This window comes from Amphiura filiformis, chromosome 20 (assembly GCF_039555335.1).
Source record: "Amphiura filiformis chromosome 20, Afil_fr2py, whole genome shotgun sequence".
In the NCBI taxonomy this organism is placed as follows: Eukaryota; Metazoa; Echinodermata; class Ophiuroidea; order Amphilepidida; family Amphiuridae; genus Amphiura; species Amphiura filiformis.
The window spans coordinates 10,026,262-10,037,699 of record NC_092647.1 but is presented as its reverse complement, the minus strand read 5'-3'; positions in this window follow the sequence as shown (position 1 = coordinate 10,037,699).

Here is an 11,438-nt window from a genome sequence, read left to right as displayed (position 1 = left end):
ATTGGCAGGGACTCGGACTCGGACTTGGACTCGGACACCAAGGACTCGGACTCGGACTCGGACTCGGATGACGAGGACTCGACTACAACACTGAATATCACAATATGATCACCTTCACTCTATAATACTTTCCAGTCAAAGCCAAACTAATTACTGTTGGACCCAATAGAATTCATTATTTGCTTCCTCGCATTCCATGCATATTTGACAGAGGGTCATTTCCATATTTTGAAAAGTGCCCAATTTTGTGACATTCTGTGCCCAAAGAAACCTTTTATATCCAGCATTGGTTGAGGATGACGTTAAAGGCCTTTGGTTTACCTCAAGATCGGGAGTGAAACACAATCATTTCATGTTAAACATATTAAAAATATTCCAATTTTTTTAAAAATAAAAACATTTTTTCAAATCATTCCAAATTTCTAAAATAAAAACATTTTTCACTATTTCAGTGGGTTTGGGTAATCCTTGAGATAAGGGGATAGCTATGAAATGCGTAATACTTTACAACCGTATTGTTTTAAGACTTAATTATCTGGAAATGTGCAAATTAAATTTGGGTAACAATTGAAAATAGATTAGGCATGTGTTGAGCTATATTTGGTGCAAATTTTATATGAAAAGAGGTAGAGCAGTAAACATTCCATTGACTGTGCCCCATTACAAGGGCATAGATAATTGGTCAAATTTGTAATAATGCATATTTTCCCTCAAACTTACAATGGGTAGAATGCGGTCAGCTCATCCCTACAAAAGGGGCATTTGGCTGGATCATCATCTTCTTCTTCTTTGTTTGTTTCAAATATCTTCTGTATATACAATAACCACAAATGTGGTTGCCGCAGGTCAACTTGAACATGACAGCCTTGTCCCTGCATATTGTGCAAATCTGAAAAGTAAATAAATATCACAATATGATCACCTTCACTCTATAATACTTTCCAGTCAAAGCCAAACTAATTACTGTTCGGCCCAATAGAATTCATTATTTGCTTCCTCACATTCCATGCCTATTTAAGAGGGACATTTCCATATTGTAAAAGTGCCCAATTCTCTTGACATTCTGTGCTTAAAGAAACCTTTCATGATGATGTATCCAGCATTGGTTGAGACTGTAAGAGGCCTTATGCTTTGGCATAGATAATTGATCAAATTTGTAATGATGCATATTTTCCCTCAAACTTACAATGGGAAAAAAGAAGTCAAAATGAGGCATTTTGACTGTTCTCCTCCTCCTTGAATTAATTCAAAGAATTGTTGTATACATTTTCCACAGATGCGGTTTGCGCATCTCATCCTGAACATTGCCCTCCTGTCCTGGCATATTGTGCAAATCTGAAAAGTGAATAAATATATCACAATATGATCACCTTTACTGTTCTCCTATTGTTTTTCTAATAATGCATGCAACCTCATAAGAATAGCTGCAGTCCTTGTGTGCCATGCCCACTGAATGCATCTTTTGGAAGTATTGATTTAAGTAGTTGTAAGCCATCAAATATGATATCTTCACTCTCTGAAGTAGTCACTATGATTCCAAGTGGGAGTCACCCAACATTCCCAACACTGTGTGTTAGTAATATGAAAACTCTGCATCCATGTCGATCCATGCTTCATGTGGAATCCATAAAGCACAACTCTGCACTGTGTTGCACTGTGTGTACTCTCTTCATCAGTAGAGAGCATATCAATAATAATACTCTGTATCTGTGTCAACTGTCTGTCGTGCCTGGCCCCCTACAAATTGGGACTTTGAAGTCTCACTCAGGGGCGATTGCTTGAGTGCGTTCTTTCCTGTCGAATGTGTACGCAAATTTGCGCCATTCAGTCATCATATATGGCTTATTTTCTTCGAGCACGCTCATGTTGATGGTTTTTTCGCATTCCAAAGTCTCAGCGTTGGAGCGTAGCAAAATGTCAAAGTCATTGAGTGAGAAGGTGGGCATTTTTATATCTATTGAATTTGTTAGTTCAAAATTAAAATATTTTTTATTGTGTCAGAATTGTTAAAATTAATTATCTTATCTTCCCTGTTTGCAGTTAGCCATAGCATCTGTACATATCAGAGATAACGCAGAAAGTTGTTGACTAAAACAAATATGAAAGTGATAAGAGCCAGCTCTGTGACGCTTACATCTCTCATATCAGACCATGCTTGCAGACTATCTTTCAGATTTCTAAATCACCGTTTTTGTATGAACGGTCAAAGGTCAAATTTCTCTCCAAATAGCTGCTACATGTATATCTGGAAACACACTCATCATAACTCTTATTTCTTCGTTGTGCTGCCAAAGCTCTGTCAAGGAAATACCCAACCTTCTAAGTCTTTTACTTTTTGTTATTTCCGAGCGAATGAATCAGAAATGCCGACATTATCGGGTAGCCATTGTTGGTCAAGTTTTGTTGCTCCAATTTTCCCGTGTCCTTTTAATGGGTAAGAAAGTCACACGCTTTGTTCAGAAAATATCCATAATCGATAGATGCTGCCAAGTTATGTTCAACAGAACCGAATGCATCAGCTAAATCAAAGAATGTGACATGTATTGTCTTTTTCTTATTTCTTGCATGCGCAAGAAGTTCATTCATGACAAATGAGTGTTCTATGCAACCATTTATGCCCTTAAAGAAGGCCTTCTGGGTGCTGGGATCGAGCAAGTTATTTTGCAGCATGTAGGAAGAGATCCTGTCAGATAGGATTTGGTGGAAGACTTTCCCAACACATGACGTCAGTGCGATCTGTAGTGTAGCAACAAAGAACATTTGACAGACTGGGACACAGAGATCCCCTTTTGGAAATGAATAATATTGTGAAATCTTTTGCTTATTGTTATTCTTTCCAACACATTGTTTTGGTGCCTTAATTCTCTTCTACACAAGCGCAGAGAAAATCTCGCTGGCTATGTGATAATAAAGCAAATCTTTGTATGTCATTCAAAGTACAAAACAATTAAGGGATCTAGAATGAGCGTTTATGGCGTTTCAACAGTATTTTTTGTGGGACATGAGAGCACCTCGGACGTATCGAATTGCATTCTGAATACGAAGCATGTCTTTCTGATATCAAATAATTTTCATATTTTGAAATTCACGATATAATACATATTTTATGACAAATTATTAAAATTTGATATTTTTCAAATTTTTGATATATAACAGTCCTCGAAATAAATTTTATAAATCTAATGATATATTCTTAAAGTGTATGTTGCTGGGAGGAAAAGCTGACGATCAATTGAAAAAATGGATTTTCCCCAAAAGACCTTTTTTTTTTTTTTTTGGTGTTAGGAAAAAAATCCATATCTTCAATCTGAAAGGTCAAAATTTTCAATTGATCGTCGGCTTTTCATCCCACCTACATACACTTTTTAAATATAAATCATCAGATTTATAAAGTTTACTTCAAGTACTGTTAAATATCAAAATATCAATTTTTAATGATTTGCCATAAAATGTGTATTACATTGCTAATTTCAAAAATCAAAATTATTTGATATCAGAAGGACATTCTTCGTATTCAGAATGCACTTCGATATGTCTGATGTGCTCTAATGTCCCACAAAAAATACTGTCCAAACGTTCATACCCCAGCCCTTAAATCATCTCATTTAATGGCTAATTGCAGAGATGCCACTTTTCAGGAAATTTCCTGATTTCAGGAAATTACAAAAAAAATTGACCAATTTCAGGAAATATTTGCTCTACCTTTTCTATGCAAAAGGATAGGAAAAAGTGCATTTTCAGGATTTATTCATGTTTTTCAGGACATTTTGATATCACCAAGTGGCACCTCTGTAGTTGGAGTGCCCATGTCCCAAGTCTGGATGTCATTTGCAGTTTGGCTCATGTGTTGCATTCTTTCTGGTGATGTGGGCATGATAAAACATATTTGGAAGAACATGCATGAATTCCTTTTGCATAGGCTCGTCACCTTCCTCAAAAGTGCCAAAGGTGTTGCTTCTCTGTGGATGAAAATCACAGTGTTCATGCTAGTTATGTGCATGGTCAGATCCGTTTCCAGACAAGAACTTTCAGCCTTTTCTGTGGTTTCTTGACTGATGCAGCAATGATGGCAGAGTAGTGGTTGATCTCTGTCTGAGAATGTCTTTGGCCATACACCCATGATGGGAAATCAGTGCTCATTGGTGCATTTTTCTCTCCTCACTCTTAAGTGTGTGTCCTTCATCCTTTGTTCTCTTCTTCTTCCAGACAATTCAATAGTTCTATATTTCTATATGAGAACAGTGAAGACAGTGAAAATCTGATTTGTTATTGCTGGAATTAAGTAATTTATTGCTATGATCTTACCTGAATTATTATATCTATATAGTTGCTTCAAGAACTTGTTATGTCTTGGGCTTGTTTGTGTTAGCCTTACTCTGTCGCCGCTCTTTACTGGGCTGGTGGCTATCGTGTTCCATAGTGCCACCTGTATTTGGCCACTGTCACCTTCGATTGTAATGTTGCTTGCCTGGCTAATGCTGCATTGATGGCAGAGTCCTATAAAAGAATGATTATATTTATTGTTATATCCAATTTGATTGTTGTCATTTACAATAGTTATAGCTAGTACATTTGGTTGTAATATAGGTCCACAACTTTAACTTATAAGTTCCCCCCTAAATACTTTTTTAAATAAGTCGAAAAATATTTGACGAAATGCAAAGAGTTACACATATGGACCAAATTATAGCCTCACACGTTAGTGCGTTCAGTCACAATGGTTCATTATGTAAAAAAAGAAACTGCTTTAAACAGTGTTAAAAGTTGCATCTGAGTCTATAGGAATCAACTCTCAAACAATACAGTAGACCAGGCCTATTCTTGTGTTTGTTAAAGAAAACCTGACTGCTATCACATGGACTCAGGTGCAACTTTTACAAAAGCCTCTTTTCTTTAACTCAATTAACCATTGTGACTAAACGCAATGATGTGTGACTTTAAAAAGTATTAGGGGGAAGTTGTGGACCCTATAGTTTTTGGCTGTAGGGATGTAAACCAGATTAATTTTCAGTATGGTGGTATCACTTTGTGATTAGTTGCTTGAGGAAGGTTGCTGCAGAGAAAATGACTTAGAGGTTAATTGTAACTGTTGCAAGAGGATTCAAAAAACCCAAGTCTTGGCTGCTTTTATGTCTGCCTGGTTTCCAATCAACTTATTATGACTTGGTTTCCTGTTGAAAATCCTTATCTTGCTTTTGATTAAAAATTTTACCATCGGGCAAAAAGTCGCTAGTCATTCACCTTAGAAGTTTGATGGATGGCCAAAAGGCTATGTTTCAACTTGCCCAACACAATATCATCATAAGGTCTGGAAGATGTTATACTTTCATAGACATCATCTGTGTGTATGTCAGATTCATCGAAACATGTAAATTGCCCTAAAATCAAGCAATTTTGACTCATCTGATGTCACTTCTGCCAACATTTGATCAATTTGCCCATAAACCTTTGTCATCTCAAATATGTGTCTTTCACATTCAGTATTGCGCCATAATGGAGCACTCAGCATTTTATTTAGTATCCCTAGGACTTTGCACCCAGCTATGTAAACTGGAACGTGACTATCTACATATGCTGCCTTTAGGAGTCCATTTTATGTTCCATGAACATTTCCCAAGAAATCTCTTATATGCTTATACAGATGATAGACATAGCCACCAAACAAGAATATGCCCAAATTTGTGTGTGTTTTTCATGTATGTTTTCCAAGATCGGTGACAACCGTTCTTTTCATCTCCCCCCTTTGCAAATGCTTTATATACATTTCTGACTAAACGAATAATCCCACTTTTGTTTGAATTTAGGACAAGTATGCCGGGTTCATTGGCCGCACCCAGTGCCACCCACTCTATTTCCATCCAGGTGTGTGTCCTCAATCTTTTCATGATACTGAAAAATTTCTAAGAAGCACTGTAATTCCTTGTGTCAGCTTGGCAGCCTATTCTGAAGCATATGACACTTTTCTTCTTGTGACATCACATTTCAAGATGCCACAACGGTGTGTTTTAGTGGCACTAAACATAAATGTTCACATCAGGACACATTACTGTACTATAGGTATAAGTATATTATAAAGAAAAAGACAAAAAAAAACACCCATTAAGCTGCTAATGTCTTATCCGTATGCGTGCTTCTGGTATGAGTGCCAATTATTTATTGCAGGCGTTGCTGCAAAGTAGACTCTCGGCTTACAAATCTAAAAGTTACGTAGTATCCTCAAGTGGTTATCTTTTCAGATAGCTGTCCGTCAGTGTATGCAAATTCACTTCCTGTTTTATGTTTGGACAGCAAAGTAAGTTTAAACAGTCATTCAACACAAAATTATTGAGAACTAACCTCAATATTTCGACGTGTGACACACATCGTCATCAGGAGAACTCCAAAGATGTTGTGAAGGAGTTGACTTCACGATTGACCTGAGATGGCCTTAGGTCTAATCAATGAAGTGTACAGTGTCGGGATCTCGAGGCTCAGGTCACGGTTGAGTTGCGGCGTGTGTCTCCTGATTTGTATGGCTTCCCTATAAGCATGTTTTATGTTTGTTAATATTTACAGTAACAGTTCCATCAATGATATAACAAAAGTCAAAGTTTCTGTTATGTCTAAAGTACCAGTCGCTATCACCAAATATTGTAGATACATCTGAATTGGACAACTGGATTTGTGTTTTAAGAGAAGGAAAAATGTTTTGAACACAGTCTTTGCTTAATGACAACTTCTAATTATTGAGCCTGCGCTTGGTGTAAATGCATCTTTATCTGGTACATTTGAGTTTGTTAAGGGATCTGGAATGCGCGTTTTAAGCGTTTCGACAGTATTTTTTGTGGGACATGAGAACACATCAGACATATCGAATTACATTTTGAATACGAAGATTATCTTTCTGATATTCATTTTTTGAAATTCACGATATTATACAAATTTGATGCCAAATTATTAAAATTTGATATTTTTCACATTTTTGATATAACAGTCCTCGAAGTAAATTTTATAAATCTAATGATATATTCTTAAAGTGTATGTAGCTGGGAGGAAAAGCCGACGATCAATTGAAAATTTTGACCTTTCATATTGAAGATATGGATTTTTTCCCCAAAAGACCTAATTTTTTTGGTGTTTTGGGGAAAAATCCATACCTTCAATACTAAAGGTCAAAATTTTCAATTGATCATCGGCTTTTCATCCCACCTACATACACTTTAAGTATAAATCATCAGATTTATAAAGTTTACTTCAGTACTGTTAAATATCAAAATATCAATTTTAATCATTTGCCATAAAATGTGTATTACATTGCAATTTCAAAAAATCAAAATTATTTGATATCAGAAGGACATTCTTCGTATTCAGAATGCAATTCGATATTTCTGTGGTGCTCTAATGTCCCACAATAAATACTGTCCAAATGTTCATACCCCAGCCCTTAAGGAAGGACAGTTTTTCTTCATCAGAGACCGGACATCATCATCGATATCTAATACACAGTTTTCTTTTGGCAGCCACCTGTCCCATTTAGTTGGCCAACCAACATAATGAACCTTGTATTGCACGTAGCACTTTCTTCAACAATCTGTATGATGCAAATCAAAATAGTCCCATTTATTTATACAAATGTTTTTGAATACAGATGCAGTTACACTATCTCTCATAGCAGCATCCTGCAGATTTCTGTTTATACTCGCTTTGGCCTGAGGAGCCGTCAAATCCCCATTTGCACACCAAGTCACAATTTAATTGTCATCTTCTTCCAGACTTTATTACTTGTGTAATCTTTTCCTTCTCCTGAGTGTAGTATGATCAAAGAGGCTTTGTATGGGTACTTTTGCAGAGTCTTTCGTGACTGAAACGTTATCGGGATAACATGCTTTCTGTCTCCCATTTCAACTAACTCTTCCAGGTCTTCTTCAGTTGCCTCCCTGAGCACTGTCCCCTTGCATTCAAGCATAGTCCCTTCTTCATCAACAAATGTATGGCAAATCCACTTCTGTACAATCCTGTTGCCTCGAAAAGTACCTTGATATCTCGTCTTGCTGGGCGAGTGAGATACTTTAGCCAAGAGCTTTTCTTTGAGCGCTTTTCGCTGCTGCTCCTTTTCTTCAGGCAAGAGAGGTTAATGGATGAACTAGCTTCAGCATCACTGGGTGGACCAGTCATGACCTGGGTGACAATTTGTTTCAAGTTTTCTTCCTTTTGTTGTGAGGTAGAACAGATCTTTACTTAGACCACCCTTGGATGATATCTTCCAATGTTTGATCTTTGCGATTAATGACTCTTCACGTTCTTTGTCATTCCTATTTTCTTTCAGTTTATCAATGTCTTCTATAGATGTGCATATTGACCCACACAATTTCACAGCATGTGTGCGGTGTTCTCGGCAGCCTGCTTTTTTAGCAATAGTTGCTTTTCTATTTTGTTCTGTTTGTTCATTTGTTGGTTCCAAGCCTCACCCATGAACTTGATGTCATCCAAATATTCTCTTGTTTTGTTAAGACTCCATAGCAATACTCCTTCCATGGCCCTAGTCCCCCATGCACCAAGGTAAGAGAGCCATCATCTCCCACCTGTATATATGTCTGCTGTTCTAATGCTGAATCAAATACATATGGGAAAAATGGATTATATTCACTCCCTCCTTTCAAAAGTTGAAAAGGCTTAGGGTAGGGAAAGGGGAGACACATTTGTTCACTCCCAAGTGAACACTAGGATGTATTCTTTCACTTGAAGCTGTATAACTTTTTAGACTCAGTACACCGGTCGATCTTACCGTTTCCGATGTTGATTAAGATACTTCTTGCATCGATCCCGAGATGCGGAAAAAACCAATAGTCATTTTGTCCCACATAAATGAATAAATAACAAAAACCCCGATCCCCGAGTGGACTCACCCAATCGGTGACGTCACACACGAAAATCACCCTTATCCTCCTTGGTTTCTAGATGAGATAGACGTGTGGATTTTTCTTTACCAACGCTAAGTATCATTACGAACCAAAGGACGAGATATACAGTTTGTTTGTTACACTGAGGTAAAAACCAACCAGTATAGTACGCTAGGGAGATAGTTTTGACGACATTTTTCGGCTAGAAAAGTGACAAAAACGATCCAAAAACTTAGCTTGTATGTGTGTTTCCGTTCAGTATCACGGGACACACGTTTTCAAATAGCCGCCCTTAGGGCGCCATTTTATTTTTGTTCTCACGTAAAACAACTATAGCAGACTAGTAAGTTACAATAGATGTTTGTACAGTACTGTGTATACATGTATGGTGAGTGATTATCGCTATGTTTATGGTGTGCTCTATCGTTATATCTTTCAGTACGCGTCTGATGACGAGTTACTGCTAAGAGTTCGGTGGGTTTCCGAAGGGACCAGCCTGACAAATCTATACCAAAAGGTTTTCAGTTTTTCATCCCTTTGTATATATATTTTTATATCATACCACTACATCAGCGACAGCCACTGTGCGTGTGGGTCTGTTTATTGGGCTTGAGCTTGTGTTCGGGGGTAGTGCTGTGCGCTCCCGATTACTACAATGTCCAGGCCTTGTCAATCATGCCCTTCCCTTGTGGCAGAGTGGGACCCGCATCCACTCTGCTACACCCACAGGGATTGCTCTAAATCAAATAAGTGTGCTTCCTTTTGCATAGGCTTATCGGACATCCACTTCGAGGATTTAGAAAGTAGCGCCCGTTTAGGTCTTCGACACAGACAGAAGACGAAGACTAAGAAACAGAAGCCTACAGGTAAGATTGATATGGTAGGTACTAGCGCGGCGGGAAGGGCCACGCTAAGGTAACCTCTGGGGCTCCGGTCCCGGGCAAGCAGGCGGACCCTCCGGGGACGGCTAGCGAGCCCGAAGGCCTAGCAGCCAGCGAAAGCACTGACTTAACGTCTAAGCTAGTAGCAGGCAGCAGGGCGGTACTTGCCCTAACAGGCGAGTACCAGTCTACCAGTGAGATCTCTAGCGAGTTTCTTGCAAGTGGACACCCGTCTATTGCTGGCGAACGAGCGGGTCTAGCACCCGCGGAAGTAGCCGGCGACGGACAGTATGCCAAGGGTACCCCGGGCTTGCCTGGGTTGAATCCTAGCATACAGCGTGCAGCGGACTTGCCTCGGCCGGTCTGTAGCACGCAGCGTGCCAGTGGAACCCCGGGCTTGCCTGGGTTGATCCACGGCACGCAGCACGCTTTTCGCTCCCCGCAAGGGTCGAATGAAAACGCGCATGGGTTTAGCAGAGACGATACCGGGCTAACGCTTGGTGTAGTCTTAGCAGAACCAACTGGGGTTGTCACACGGCAGCGTTCCATGGTGGGACCGCCGAGTGATTCCCTGGGCCTTGGAATGGCTGCCGGCTGTCCTCCGGGACTGGCTAGCGGCTATACCGGGGATGGGCTCGCAGTCTCTCACGGGACAGCGACCCAAGTGCAAACAGTGGCAGCTACCGAGACGAGCTACGGCTTGACTTCAGTGGTAGCCACTATGCACGCGCCCATAGCTGCCGGGAGTGGGCCGCCACACACAGCGACCTTGGGCGAGGCTCAAGAGGTTAGGGTAGGTAGTTTGAACAGCCTGGCTGATCAACAACCCACTTATGTCCTCGAGAGCCAGCAGAGCGTGGGTGATCCATTAAAGTCAATGGGTCAATTACCCTCTTATGATCGATCACTATCTATTCAGCGGAGCATGGCTCCATTGATTGATCCTGCCTATTCAGGTAGCGAGGTGACTGATCGAGGGTATACACGCTCAGCTACCCGTGATACTAGGCAAGCTCCTTTTAGCCAAGGGACAGCCAGTATAGCGGGGTACCCATACACACGGCTTGATCCTCTAGCGGGGAACGCTGTGAGGCATGGGTACAGTGGTGCGCAGGCCGGGGAGCCCTACCGGGCACCCTACGCTACAACCACGCAGGTACCGCAGTACTGCGTCCTGGTTACCACAGTCTCTGTGGCAACAGGGGGAGGCGGTACTGGTACTGCCGTTCCATGGGGTTTCCCTGGTGGTGGATCCTTTCAGGGTCAGCTACCAACAGGGTATGCCCCGTGGTATCCGCCGCAGGGTGGTTTCTTCCACGGTCTAGCACCGTGGCAAGTGCCGCCTAGCGTTGGGCAAGCAGTACCACCAGTTGTTACCCAACCCGGGCGGGGAGTGGCTAACCCTGAGACAGCTCAGGGTAGGCCGCACACTGCTATGGCTAGGGCGACAGCAGCGAGAGCGTGCGGAGCCCGGGGTGCTATAGCTAGCATCTCGGGGTCTAGCGGAGTACTCCCTCTTCTGCTGGTGTTCAGTTGGCTAGCCACACGGTGGCGACACCTCCCTGCCCACCTTCAGATGCCCGTCGTCAGATCTCTTCCTCATCAGAGAGTGAGTCAGAGTCTGAAGGCGAGGGAAAGGAGTCGGAAGATGAAACCAGTAGCGACTCACAGTCTGATG